We start from the raw sequence: 15,166 nt of genomic DNA, 5'->3' as shown, positions 1-15,166 counted from the left end.
TATAGAGGTCTCTTCTGTGCCTCAGACCGTCCACCCCAAAGCGTCTCCTGCAATACTGATATTGAAAATAGCAATATAGTAGAAATAATTGTTCTAAATTAATGTTTTGTTTTGGGTTTTTTTGTTTGGTTGGGTTTTGTTTGTTTATTTGTGTTTTCAACCAACAGCTATGAAACTATTTGTTTTAATTAACACAAAGAAAAATGTAGGGATCTTCTAAAAGTCTTTTCTGGTGTCCCTAGCAGTTGAACTTCACTACATTTTGTTCTGATATCTGACATGATAGCTGAGAATAATTATCATTTGACTTGCATTTGTGTGATGAGATATACACATTTAACTATTATACTTTAGGATTCTATATGCAGTACAAGACAATACGAATGGGAGCCTTTACTTGGATTTTTAAAGCAAGATGTTTTTGCAGTGCAAAACATCTTTGAGTTGTTGGGTGATCTGCCATACAAAGATAATGAGTGATAACTAAGGACACTCAATTTTTTTTGTCTTTCTACTCAATCATTTTGTCAACAAACAAGATGCCTTTCTAGGTTCTAATAAATAACATATAAGTTGGCTATAAATGACCCCCTCTTTCTGCAGTTCCTTTGATTTAGTTTACAATTACACTCCCATCTTTATCAACAGCATGGCAATCTCACAGCAAATGTTTTTCAGTATTAAATTCTATTTTTCTTTTCTTTTTGGTATCATATCCAAATTATCACAATAGCTGCTAAACTTTGGGACCATTCATGTGCCCAGTCTCAGGGTGCAATATAATTTGTTCAGCTTTGATTTAAGGCTTCTCTTCTGGAATCCGTCCTTTTATTTTACAACATAACCACAGTGATCCTACTGCAACAGTATAAATGTATCTGGAAGTAAACTTCACACTTTAAATTGTAATTTTCCTCTGCATTTGTGTTTTCCACATGCACTTTTAATATCCTTATTATTTTCTCCTAAAATTTATTTAGATTTTACTGAAAAATTCAGTTCCTGCTCCTTTTACCAGGTTTAGAAACACCTTGAAGGTGTTTCTTAAAAATCACCCCTCTATGAGTAAAGCATTTAAAATCCTCTTTTCACACTTATGAAGACTAGTCATAATGTCTCCCATTTTTCCCAGGTGCAGAGTTCAGCAATAGAAGTGCTTTTTATATGGGATGCACTAGAAGTATATGGAGCCTTCTTTTTAACATCTGCCCTTCGCAGTTACTTTTCTTCAAAGTTCTCCCTTGATAGCTGCAACCTCTATCACTCATATCAAGAACCTCTGCATTTAAATCTCGTACATATAGTTGTACTGCAGCATCAGTTATGTCTATGGGGAACTGGTGGGTTTTACTCAAAATAATTCCTCTACTAGCCACTATTCTTCTCCAGATCTTATAATACACATAATACAAAATAATTCTATCAACTAGATGTGAAGGGATAGTCTCCTGTGTTTTTGGGTGGAAAAGAATTCATTAAAGTTTCTGGCTGCATGTACAAACCTTTCTCACTCTGTCATGTGGCAGAACGTCTACACTAGTAACAGCAAAGGTATCCTTTATGCACTGGCATGTGCATAAATTGTTAGTGAATTCCTTGGCACAGTTTTGACCTGGGAAAAACTGTTCTCCCAGCCCAGGCCCACACAGAGACTGAAAGAGAGCCTGGGCCAGGAACCCTTCCTGACAGTCTGCTTATACTCAGTGTCCTCCTGCCCTGGATGTAAGGGATAGAAGCTGTGTTGTGCTCATTTGCCTTGGGGCTATAGAAATATGTGTGGCTCATTTTGGTGACTAGGTGGGCTAGAGGCAAGAAATCCAGCTGGATAATTCATATTATGCTGAGCTATGACTAATATATGAGACAGTAAAATTCATTCCATGTTGTTTGCAGCATTCTCTGGAGATTGTCAGTACAAAGCTCAAGTTTGTATTGTTTAACTCAGAATTGCTTTCTTGGTGATGTGCCTACAGTAAATTGAAAGCCAGGTGGAAGACAACTCTCATACAATTTCCTTACACTTGTACTCATTTTAGTCTTCTGCCTGGTTTGGATTATTATTGCCAGGTTATATTTAAGCAAATGAGTTCTGCACAAGCAGCATCACAGAACAGGTTACTCAGAGGCAATTTAATTTCTTCGATTACAAAACCTGGCAACAGAATCTCTTCCCTTCTGCCTTTGTGCTATGAAGATGTGTATTTTCCTGGGCAGGCAGGAAATGAAGGAACAGAATCCTCTACTTGTTTACAGGATTAACTCAGAAGCCAGTGGAAAGACCCATTAATTTAAGTGGGCTTTATACTGGGTGTTACACCTATAGAAAAAGGGATGAAATGTGCATGAGCAGAGGCTTGTGATTTTGTTTCTTATCTTAAGTGCTTTAAATGTTTACAAAGTCTTGGATGAGCATGTTTTCTGGTAAGTGAATATGGCGTATTTCACGTCATGAATACATTGTGTTGACTTTGATGTTAAACACTTTAAACAAGGTAAACGTCAGCTCTGTCAGGAAAAAATAACTTAATATTTTAACTGTGACCTCAGATAAATGTGTTTTGAAGTTTGTGAAGCTCAGAACAAGAGGTTTACAGGCAGATAGAAAAGAAATTAAAAACCACTTTAAAACAATAAAGCATAAATGTATATAACTTTTTTTCAATTCCTTCCTGACTAATTAGTCTCAAATTGTTATCACAGTTCTGTAATAGTGATGCTTCCCTGTGCCAGAGAAGACTATTTTCTAAGTGTCCTCTTTTAATTGTGGTTTTTTTTGTTGTTGTTTGGTTGGGTCTTTTTGTTTGCTTGTTTGTATGTTTGGTTTTTTTTTAAATACAAAGTCACGATGTTCAGTCTAAGTAAAAAAGTGGAAATCACTGGTATGCTTTCTTAAAACAACTTCTTCATTACTGAACTATTGAGGAATGAGAATTAAAAAATTAAATTGAAACTGATGCTATCCTGAAATACTGCTCTATAGTTTTTTGAGGTTTTGCATCACCAAGTCTGAAAGATTTATTATTCAAAGTAGGATAAATGTAGATTTGTGGACAAAATATATATTTTTTTTTTTTTTTAATTGATGGACAAGCAAAATCCACCTGGGATTTCAATGGAAAACCATGGAAAAATTAGTTATGTTCTTGTACATCATTGTGGGTAACAACAATATAGAAGCAGAGCTGAAGGTGCAGTGTGAACATAAGGGACTGGGTTCATATTGATGCATGCACAGTTTGGCCTGAGAAGTCTCTGCGACTGGGTGTGACTCAGAAGAGAAAAGAGAATGCATGCTGGCTGTCAGAACACTTCTGCTGGGCTGTCAGAAAGACTTCTATTTACTTGGGTACTATGCAAATTAGCATATAGATTATGGATCAGTAATAAAAAAGCTTCACTGATGTTATTACATTTTGGTTTTCAGGACAGTTGTTTCTCAGGAACTGTTTTTAGTCTCTGAAAATTCCATATAGCTTTAATTTTAAAATATGGAATGTGTAGTGTGTGCTGTTAAATGAAGACAAATGCTCTTGGAAGATTTGAAAAGATATAATGAGACAGCTACATTAACAGTGAAGAAAAAGCTGTTTGGCTGGAACATACGATGTGCTGTATAATCATTTCAGCTTACTAGGTAAAGATATTCAGCTTTTTAAATCTCTCTTTGGGTTGTTGCAAGTAATACTAAGTAATAAGAAATATTCTTTTTGCATTAGCTATATGGCAATACCTGTTTGGAGAAGAATGAAGACTACAAGAGCTGGTAGTCAATTAGTGTGATGAGCAACCCATATTCTAAAGGTCTTGAGTCTTCCTAACTTTAATTTATTTAAAAGGTCATGATGGGGACTTTGTGAGTAGCTAGGGGCAATGAGCCAGAATTGGTAATGAAGAGGTGGCTGAGCTAAGCACAAGGGTTACACATGAGTCAACCATGTCAGCAAAGAAAAGAGTGGTTTTGAGCACAGTTGAGAGGGATCTCCCTATAGAGTTCTGAGAAAAAGAGGAGGAGGTGTCCAGGCACAGACAAAGGCAAGGAATTGAAGGAGCTTCCTTGAAAAGATGGCATAATGTGAGAGGGTAGTAGAATGGATACCGATATGTGAGACTTAAGATTTCTACATGAGGATGCAAATGCAGCCATTGCAAACAGATGTCCCAGTGAAACAAATTACCAGGAAAAGCCACCATTAGGTAGACAGAAAATACTGCCTTGTGTTGCCCCGCAGTGCAACACATTCTCGTGAAAGCATTTTTTCTTCCAAGAAAATGTGGTTTCATGTTAGTATCACTACTCTTAAATCAGAAAATCTGTTTTCTGTATTTTAGATTTTGATGTTATTTGCTAACAATAAAATTGCTGTAATTTTAGGGAGTTACCTCAGCAATCAAAATGATGCCTGGAATGAGAAGTTCAACAACAAAGCCTGCAGTTGTCTTTCAGTTAGTCTGACTGTGATGATTATAATCCTGCTGTATGAAAACAGTCCATCTTCTTGTCTGGGACACTGATGTCAGCAAAGATTCCTTCTCTGCTTATCTGTAAGAGCTTCATCTCTTTACATGATTGACTGAAACCATTGAAGCGATAGCTTTGCAATGCTATTATAACAGTGCCACATGTCACCCACCTTCCTTCTTTTTCTGTTTTTTTTTTTTTAATCATAGTGTATACATATGTCTTAATAGTCTTTACGTAATAATAACATGAAAAGGATAATTTTGTCCCTAAGAGCATGCTCAATTTAAAGTATACTCAGTTTTCCTCCAAGGACAATGTCTTTTAGGATTAGCAGTATGGAGACAGTAAGAAATTGTCTTTTTGAAAGAAGTAGTTTAAGTCCAAAGCAGAAAGAATCCGAGAAAGGGAGATAGTATCTACATTATTGTGGCAATCCAAAGTCTTCTCATACCACATAACTTCTATTTATTTTTTAAAAATAACAGATAAAGCAAATTTTTTAAAGATATTCTATGGTTACATCTATTTGTACTTGCTAACAAAATGGGTAAGAAAGCATTCACTCATCCTTTAGCTAGCTGGAATGATACAGAAAATGTCTGTTAGTAAATTTCTTTCTACTCCAAAATAAAGTGGCCACATCCAAACTGGTCCCTTGCCAGTTCCAACTACCCCAAGCTTGGGGAATTGACTGGGATAATGCTAGCTAGTGTGGGACAAAATCATGCCAGGAGGCATGCTAATTATTCCAGAGTATGGATGACTTTATGCCAGTGCTTGGGGTCATGCCCACCTACAGAGGCATGTAGAACACTTTGACTTTGTTCTCTTACCCAGTAAAACATGAAGTGGGCTTGAGCAAATGTGGTGGGCTGACCTGGGCCAGCAGCTAAGCACCCACCTAGTCACTTGATCTCTCCCCCAGCAACATGGGGAAGAGAATCAGAACAGCAAAAGTGAGAAAAACCTGTGGGTCGAGATAAAGATGGTTTAATAAGTGAACGGAAAAAAAGCCTGCACCAAGTGATGCAAAAGCAGTCACTCACCACCTCCCACCAGCAGACTGTTGCCCAGCCAGTCTCCAAGCAACAGGCACCTTTAAAAGACCAATGCTGGTTGTATTGCTGAGCATGTTGTCATACAGTATGGGATAACTCTTGGTCATTTGGGGTCAGCTGTCCTGGCTCTTCTCCCTCCCAACTTCTTGTCCACCTCAGCCAACTCCCTGCCAGGGAAGCTGAGAAACAGTGAAGGTCTTGATGCTGTGTAATCACTGCTCAGCACCAGCTAAAACATCAGTGTGTTAGCAACACTCTTCTGATTCAGATATCCAAACCACAATACTATACAGGATTCTGGGAGGAAAATTATTAGCTCTATCTCAGCCAAACCCAGTACAGAAACCTAAAAATGAACCTAAATGCAGTGTGTATGTGCACGTGTCCCCGTGCATGCTGATGAACAAAGGGGAACAGATACTTTTGAATGTGTTCATAGAATGTGTAGACATACACTCACAAACAGGCACTTTTAAAAAAAAAATTATTGCAAATGTTCCTGAAAGTTGTTTATGTGACACATGCATGTTTATATGTAGTTCAACAATTTTTACTGTTTCTTTTAGCTCAAAACCCAATTCAATTTTTTTTTTTTTTCAGAAATATATATTTTTTCCCTGTAGCCTTAGAATCAGAGCACATTATCACACTAGCAAAGCAAGTGGAGGTAGAGTGACCTTGTATGCATGGCAAAACAATATTTTCAGCAGACAGAAGACAGAAGAGACTGCTTTACAGCTCTGTATCAGTTCTTGTCAACCTGTGTACATGAGAGTGAATGCAAAGTGAAGGGAAAGAACAGAATCTCCACTCTGGACAACTGGCAGTGGCAATGCAAACTTATTATACAATAGCATCATGAATCACATTAATTCCTCTTATGGTAATGATATTAATTTCTAATGCCTTTAATGCATTAGCCATGGGTTGTTTCGGAGGCCATCCATTTTTTGTTCATTCAGAGATACACATAATGGCAATGAAGCTGCCTCATCCTCAGGATTAAATTGCATCAGGAAGAAAGAAATTCCTAATAGAGGGCTTTACTTAATACAAAACAAACAATACAAAAAAGTTAGGTTATAAATTTAGAGTCCCTTTAAATACAGAAGAGGGAAAATATTGAGTAATTATGTGTTTCCAATGATTTTAATGAAATCTCAGCAATTTTCACATAGGTGCAAGATTGTAGAGCTGTGGATACTTATGCACACTGAGGAAATCAAAGGAGGCAGTTTCTTGTCATACCATGACTACTGGGATTATGGAAAATGAGATAATTCATGGAAGCTGAAAGAGAAAAGCAATAGTATCCATAACCAGAGAGCAGAGACTGTGACCACACATGTATTTGGAAGTTTGATTGAGAATGGGAAGGAGAACAATAGGTTAAAAAGTCAGCTAATATTTTGACATTAGTTTCTATTCATTGCTTGCACAAGAAAGATGTCAAGAATTTTTTTTTCTTATAAAGGCTGAAACCATTTTTGCTGTGTCTTTGCATTGTCTTCCAGAAAGGAGGAAATTCTGCATGGTATCACATTCATTCAATTCTCTTTATCTGCTATGTTAAACCAGTAAGATAAAAGGTTTAGTATTTATGAAAAAGCAGTGTGGAAACTTTCACAGTGATTTCTTTAGCATGATTTTAAAAATCTGTAAAGTTGTGATTATTAAAGAAGGACACCATGACAACCTGGTTGTTTTAAAGGAACAAAGAATTGATTTTGTAGAACACTCACATGCAGCAGAAGGAGTTGTAACTAATAAAAGATCCTCTATCATATTACTTCAAGACAGGATTCTTGAATAAGGGAAATAGGAGTCCTTTTATTGGCTCTGGCATTCATGTCTGTATTCCACTTCCCTCTGCTTCTTCTCATAGAGCCAAAGAAAAGGTTTAGCTGAGTTAGTCCATACTTATGATGTAAGGTAATGTCAGCACAATCTGGAGGAGGAACCTGGGACAGCATTACTTTTAGGATAGCACTGGTTCCTCACAGATACCAGTAGGAAGAAGGTTCTTCCTCCTATATGTTATAAATATATTCTCCCTATGGAAGTGACTGTAACGAGCCTTGTGAGGGTGCAAAGCTCTCTATAAGGCCTCATATCTACTGGTTTCACTTTTGTTTAACTCCCAGGGAGTCTAAGAACATCAGCTTCCTGCTGGGAACAAAAGAGGTTTTCAAATGAGGAGGGAAAAATTTTGTGGAGAGGGTGCATAGAGATTTCAGCAAGATGATCTACAGAGAACTAGTGCCTAGCAACATGATAGCTTTCTTCAGGAGGGCACTACCTTAGATAATGCTTTCCAAGGAATTTGAAGAGCTGGCCATTAAAGATGCCTACCGCAATGAAAGAGTTACAGCGTCTCGATATTTCAGGAAGCAGGAGGAAACCAGAACGTCTACATGATCAATTTGACATAAATTAAATCCAATATAAATTTCTGAGCAGTGGACATCTAAGCAGTGACAAGAGGAAGCAGGCAGTGTACAAATTCCCAATTATGAACATTGGTTTAAAAGGTATTTTATTCTTCTATCACATGAAAGAAGATGGCCTGATATTGCCATAGTTATTTGGGTTAATTAATCTGCTGCTCCACCCATAGCAGAATAGTGGCCACTTAAACACACACAGAGAGAAGATATTAAAGTTTTATAAGAAGGTGATTTGTAATCTCTAATAACGTGTATGAGATCACTGTGTGAATGAACATATATTTTACCAGAGAGGATGGACTTACATCTTACAAGCCTACACCTTTGCTTCTTTTACTTCAGATCTGTGAACTGTACGTGCTCTGTGCCTGAGTCAGGCTGCAGTCTCCTTGAAAGAGGAGCCCTGGTGCTCTCTCTCTGTGTTGGTGCAGAGCCCAGCACTCCAGGACACCTGATAAACATGATTTCCAATAACATAATCACTCAGGGCAATGCCTTGACAGAAGTTTAATTCTAGTAGTGTCTTTACCTCAGGGGATTTAATATAGCTTTCAGCATAAATAAATCAGTGGAAGTCAGGTAGGAAAAGAGCAAGTGCATTTTTTAAAGTCCTGTTTTACATATTAGTCAAAGGGCAAACAGAATTGCTCAGTTTACAAAACTGCCAATTTATCTTCACCCCACATATCTGAAGACGGACTAATTTTGCAGTGTTACTTACCCAAATCTATCACTCCTTAATAAATTACTCATGTGTGTCTGGCTGCCTCTTGTCATTGATTTTAGTTCATCAGCTTTAAGTGTGCTATTTCCTCATTCTTTCCTTCATTAATATTACCTTCTCAATCCATGCTAGGAATGTAGTTTCTAAAGATAAACTGTTTTCAGCCCTTGAAGGTGGCAAGGCTGTGATGGCTTTATGGTAAGTGCTTGCTACTAATTACTTTAGAACTACTGTTTAATAAACTTCATCCAGATGCAGAGGCTATTTACTGGCTTTTTTTTACCCCCTTTCCTGTAAATAACTTTGCTAATTTTAGCCATTAAAAATATTTTTTAAACTATTTTTTTACTATTTTATTTTACATTTAGTTGGCCAATTGTAAGACTGCTTGCTGTCTATATGTGGTATAAAAGGACTGGTTGATATTATTGACATTCTTTTTTTAAAAAAAATTTTCTGGTAAGAACACCCATTTTAATTACTCAATTGATCTCAGTAAACTACCACCAATACATTTCAAAACTTCCTCTTAGAGTTTCTTATTCTAAATCAAAAATTATCTAATATTAAATTTTCAATTAAATAAATTGCAGAGTTTATAGTATTTGTAAGAAAATTGCTGATGCTTAAAAATATAAGCACATTCTGATGAAGCTGAAATGATGACACTTTGGCTTGTATCACAGCACTCTGGGTTTTGCATGAAACATAACAGCCAACAGGATGCAGCCGATCATCTGCAATTTTGTCTGAGTGTTGGATACACATGAATCAGTCTCATCTGTGGTGCTTTTTAAAATTTACTTCCAGTTATTGTGAGTGACTGTAAAGACAAACAACTCTGCTCAGGATACAAATAATGTAATTTGCATTCAAATAAAATTTTAAGTGTTAGAAGTAGGATGCTCAACCTATTATTTTATTTTTATGTCATTGATACACAACAAAAATTGAAATGTGGAATCACTGCTTTAGGATTTGAAGGTAGCCAAAGTGATAAATGAGTTTAAAGTGGAATAGAGAATAGTCTGACTGATGGATGCTTTGGATGGAGTCCTGGTTCAGAAAATCTTTAAATTGTTCACTGCAAAAAGTCATGAAGTGATATCAGAGATAGGATCATTCATTCCTTGTTTCTGTAGTCTTTCCTGTATGCCTGGTTAATGTAGACAGCACAGTGAATAAGGCAGATCACTGAGCTGAGCTGATACTGCTGTTGTTATGGTCTAAAGCTGGCAGGTAGCTAAATTATACCAGATAATTTTAAAAATCAGATCACTTCATGAGGGATAAGAATTCCAGTGTGAAGAAAATCCCATTCATCTACACAGTGAAAACAAGCACTACTCTGGTGTCAGTTTCACCAAGGTCCAGATACTCAGTAAAACTCTTCTGCAGATAGCCCAGACCAGCACCAGCTGCCTTCACTCCAATATTGCACAGGACTATCATCCTCACTTCATTACAGACATCACTCCTCAGTTTTAGCTTTTTCCCTCCAATAAAGAACATACATTTCAGACCTACTGGTCTTACATGAAACTTTGACTTATTATAGGCATGTGGGATTTTCAGAAACAAATTTCCTCCACTTTCATAAAGATTTCTTCTTTGTGAATTTACCAGCCTTTTGAGACAGTCATTTCAGCAGATGTTGGTGTATAGTCCTATTTCCTGCTTGTTTGTGGCCATTTTTCACACAACAGCAGAAGGTAGAGGCAAGAATATAGTGAGCCAGGTATGTAAACCTGCCAAATAAGGAGACCTTAGATATAAAGTGCAATATCAGAAACCACTTGTTAATGTACTGAGAATGTGTAAATATCCTACTACAGTAAGTGAAACTGCTAGCTGACTGGATGACCTTGAAAACTATTTTATTTTCCTGTCTGTATTTGTCTCTCTGAACTAGAAAACAGTGATGATGAAACCACACACCACCCTCTTCAAACACAAACTCGAAAGATTTTATGTCTATGCATGTTTGGAGTAATTGGATTGCAAGTTGAATGTATCTTTCTTTTTTCCTAGTAATTTTTCCCTCAAAAAACAGTAAAGAAGTTTTTAGTGGGATGTCTTTGAAATATCTGTTTAAGCAAAAGGTCAAATAGAAAGCAAACAAGTGCCTATTCTTCCAAACTCAACAGGTGTTTGTATGTGGTCATTGTGTTCATCTTTCTAACAATATTTGTCACTCAACAGCATAATGCAAGAAGGGGAAGAACAGAGAGACAGAGACTTTTAAAAAAATTTAAATAGGTTAAAAAATGTTGCCATAGAGACCAATTCAGACACTATAAAAATAACTCCATGTATTGTTGATATTGTCCTTTTGCCTTCTGCTATTCTGTCTGACTGAAGTAGACAGCCTCAAGAAGATGTCCAGAGTCATCAAAGGCAAAGTAAGAAGTCCATGAAGGATCTCCCAGGTTATTTTGAATCTGAACGGCTCTCTGAAAATTTGGATTTAATTGCTTTACTCAAAGCCTAGTAATATACCTTCTGGAAGACAGACCAAGAAATTTGGCTTTTTAGAGCTATTTTGTTTTTTAGGAGCTTCCTGAAAATTCTAAAAATTCTCTTATTTTAAAATGAAAAACTGTATGCGCATATATTTTGGGGTTTGGTTTACTTTTGTGAGTTGAAATTATAAGTAGCATTCTTGAAATTGAGGGCTGGTGATATTTATCTCGCATAGTCCTATTGCATATTTGTTGCCAGTCAAAGCTATTTGGAGCTTTGAGTTTGTTTGGGTGGTTTTTTGTTTACTTGTGTTTTGTTTTGCACTTTTTTTTATTTTTAGTAAAAGAACAAACTGATGATAAAAACATTAAATTAGGATAAATTTTCTGTTAACAGAAATATTAGGTTTAATACTCAAGTTTGATACAAGAATCAATCATTGCCTGGTCTTTCTTGTATGTGATAGACACACTTCTTGACACATTTTTCTACTTTAAAAATATATAATTATTTTATTTAATTTGTAAAGTAAGTTTTTAGGAAAAGAATGTCTTCAGAAAGAAATTTTTATACAAATATAAAAGAAAAGCATTGTATATGTTTCTAGTTAAAATGTGGAACTGAGAGTAGTAGCTGCACTGCTTCTCACTCCTCTTGTGGCTCAACCCTATTAAACAGGACCAAGAGAGCCTTGCACTTGTTTAGTTTCACCTTGCTGTAACCCCATTTTTTAGTCTCCGTTTTGAAATTGATATGACAAGTATACTTTTACATCACTTTTTCCAGAGATAAGGGATCTGAGAAATGCACTATGATGTATTAACAAAGCCACTAGAATTAATGGACTTGTATTTGCCAAAACATGGTGATAAAATTCGAAGAAGTAATCTTCCTAGGGAATCTGAAATTGATTGGGCCAGATCTTTGCTCTCTGTGTGCCTTTTTGTTCTGGCAAGGGGATTGTTCACTATAGGAGATTCCAAAGATGTAATACTGGCAGATATCTCATCCCCTTTGCCTGTGGGGTTGAAGCCTGGTGAAGGGAGGTCTGCAAGGCTTATGAAGCCCTCGCAGCTGGGCCTGGGTTAGAACTCCTGCCAGGTACAGATGGGTTTGAGTGCAAAACTCACCCTGATCCACAGCTGTTGCCCATACTGTCTGCTAAAGAGATTTGTTTTGACTGCTATTTCTGGTCTTGGAAAATTTCAGTTGGACCACTAGAAAGGAGTGGTGTCCTTATATTAGTATATGAAACAATGGGCTGGGCAGTGGACTGTGCAATTTTTTAGAGGAGAGGACTCCAACCTGCAGAAGGATGAAGACAGTAAGCAGAAAGAACGTCCCCATTTGAGAATTTTTTCAGCTGAAGCTCATATATTAGGCAGGTTTGTTACACGTGACAACCCACAGTGACACAAGGAGTGGAAAGAAGCATGCTGTCCAAAGGAGGAATAAAGAAAAAGCAACCTTGCAACACCGGAGCAATGGTGAATTAACGGGAAAAGAGGAAACTTCTGAAAGAAGCTCAGCTCCACCTCCCTGCAGTAATGAAGCCAAGATTACAAACATCTGTGTGATAAAGGCTACTGTGAGGGCCTTGCACTCTCTAGAGACTTCAGCAGCATCAGGGGCTTGTAACATAATTGGCAATAAGAGGCAAATGTTCTGATCCATGACACAGGTGACATTGCTGAAGACCCTCTATGTCCCTTCCCAGAGAGTCAATGGAAGAAAAGGACACAACAAAATACAAGCAACTTTTCATATTAATAAGCTAGGCAAAAGAAGATTTGATAATGCCAAATCTATTGGAGGGTTCCAGGAGTAAAAGGGGGGAAAAAAAAAGAAACAGGTTTTAGCTACTGCGGTTCAGTCTTGCTGAACACTGCAAAAACAGAATGTTAAAAGCAGACACTAATAAAAGACAAAATAGCTGATAGCATCAGGGATGCTAGTTTGCCAGCACAGCTTTATTTAGACCCAGATCTCACACCAGGAAAAGTGAGGTCTCACAAAGCCTTAAAAAATAGCAACACAGTTTACATGTTAGCAGCAAAAGAGGGATTTTATCAGGCAATAGTGAGGAAAAGAGAAAGTCACAACTGTGAAGAATTAACTGAAGCCCATTAGGGAAGTTATGCGCTTATGAGGACATGCAGACAAAACCATTTGCTGTCTGTAGCTCACTGGGCATTAAATTGAATGTCAGTGACTAAAGTGTTCCCACAGTCAGATGTTAGTGTAGGTTCCTGACAAATCCACCCAGCTAAAGACTTGCTGTGCACCTGCAGGAAAACCCTTATCAGGAAGCTGTGTGTGTAATGGGTGTTGGTCACAGACCTTCAGCACCTGAGCACCTCTAGAACGATCATTCAGACTGTCTAATTGCTAGTGCTTGTCCACTCTCTGTAAGCAGTTGTGGCTCATCTGTAGTTCTAAATATCCAAAAATATGACCAGAATATGTGCATTTACAGCAGAAATGTTTAAAAAATATAGTACATTAGTAAATACAGATTTGAGGTCCAAAAAAATGGGCATCTCTCTGACTGGAAATATGAATTGGGAAATTCATACATGTGACATAGATAAATAGGACATTTAGGCAATTTTAGATAAAAATTTACTATCAAAAGTGTTTCTAATATAAGATGGTACCTGGCTATGATGAATAAAGGGAGAAACTTTTAAAAACTATTTTTAATTCTTACATTTATAGAGTCATACACATGGCTTTTTGAAGTTACTGAAAAATATGAAATAAAAGAACCATTCTAAGACTATATTTTTTACAGCATTTTCCTATAACAACAGCAATTTTGGATACAGCACCCAAAATCACCATGCCATAGACAAAATCACAAATTACAAAATCACCATGCCATAGACAAACACATAGACAAAGCAGTTGGAAGAAGACCAGTCAAGAGTTATGGCCATATGAAAAGTCTTTACAGAAAATGACTGATAACCTGGAATGGAAAAGGAAATACTAGTAGTCTTTTTTTTTTTTTTTCTTCTATTGCATCATAATGAAAAAAAAAAAAATGAACACTCAGTGGAATTCTCTGGTTCAAAATTTTTGCATGACATTCTACATCAGACTTCAAGATTTTGACTGGTATTTTTTAGCACTGAATGCAAAGGCAGAAACATTTATGACAGTGGCCACTATCGACTGCTTAAATTAAACAGCAACCAACACAAGAAGAAAAGGCTTTAAAGAAAGATTTTCAGGTCTACATTGACCTTGTCTTGGAAACAATCCCAGTATCTGACAGTTAATTTCAGCAAATTAAGAGATGAATAACTAATGGACTAGATTTGCAAGAAACCTGCCAAATTCTGCCGAAGAGGGAAGTATTAGTGAAGTCAGCATTTAACAAACTTACTGCTGTTTTGGAAAGACAGAATTGATTGCATACAACTGATGGCCAAATATTGAAGAGACAGCACTATCTAATCTATATTGTACTTCAGAAAGACATCTCTTCCAAAATTTAAGTGACACCAGGATACAAGCAGAGTCTGTGACTAAGAACAATAACGTATATGGTAGCTTGTTCTAATTGAGTTCACACACTCAGAGAATAAGATGATGGAAAGAAGCGAACAAAAAAAAATATACCTTGTCAGACTCTAGAAAACTCTTTGGCAAGGGGAGTAGAGAGTTTTTAGTGGTTTTATTTTAGACTTTGCTTTTGGACTTGTTTTTTCATTTGAGGTTTTGTTTGTTTTGGTTTGTTTTTCCTAAGAACACAGGAAAATTCCTGTAGCAGTGACTGCTAGATATTCCAACTTGATAACAGTTTCAAGACTTCAAGATTTCAAGACATGCACAAAGATCAAGTCAATATTTCCAAAATGCAGACCATGACTAGACTAACAAGCTAAGGAGGGATAGGCTATGGGTTCCAGTACCTGGCAGGTGACTACCAATACTCTGGAGTGCTGGCATGATCTTTGCCATGGTCTCTGCCAAGCATTACCACTCTGTGCAATACTCATCACAC

The 15,166-nt window shown here is 36.8% G+C and overlaps 1 protein-coding gene across 1 annotated transcript in view; it reads right to left on the bottom strand.

The window, feature by feature from the left end:
* ADGRB3 (adhesion G protein-coupled receptor B3) overlaps window positions 1–15,166 on the bottom strand; it is a 447,155-nt gene that overhangs the window by 49,605 nt on the left and 382,384 nt on the right. The window lies entirely within an intron of this gene.

Source organism: Poecile atricapillus, chromosome 3 (assembly GCF_030490865.1).
Source record: "Poecile atricapillus isolate bPoeAtr1 chromosome 3, bPoeAtr1.hap1, whole genome shotgun sequence".
Taxonomy (NCBI): domain Eukaryota; kingdom Metazoa; phylum Chordata; class Aves; order Passeriformes; family Paridae; genus Poecile; species Poecile atricapillus.
This window is presented reverse-complemented; position numbering and strand designations above follow the sequence as displayed.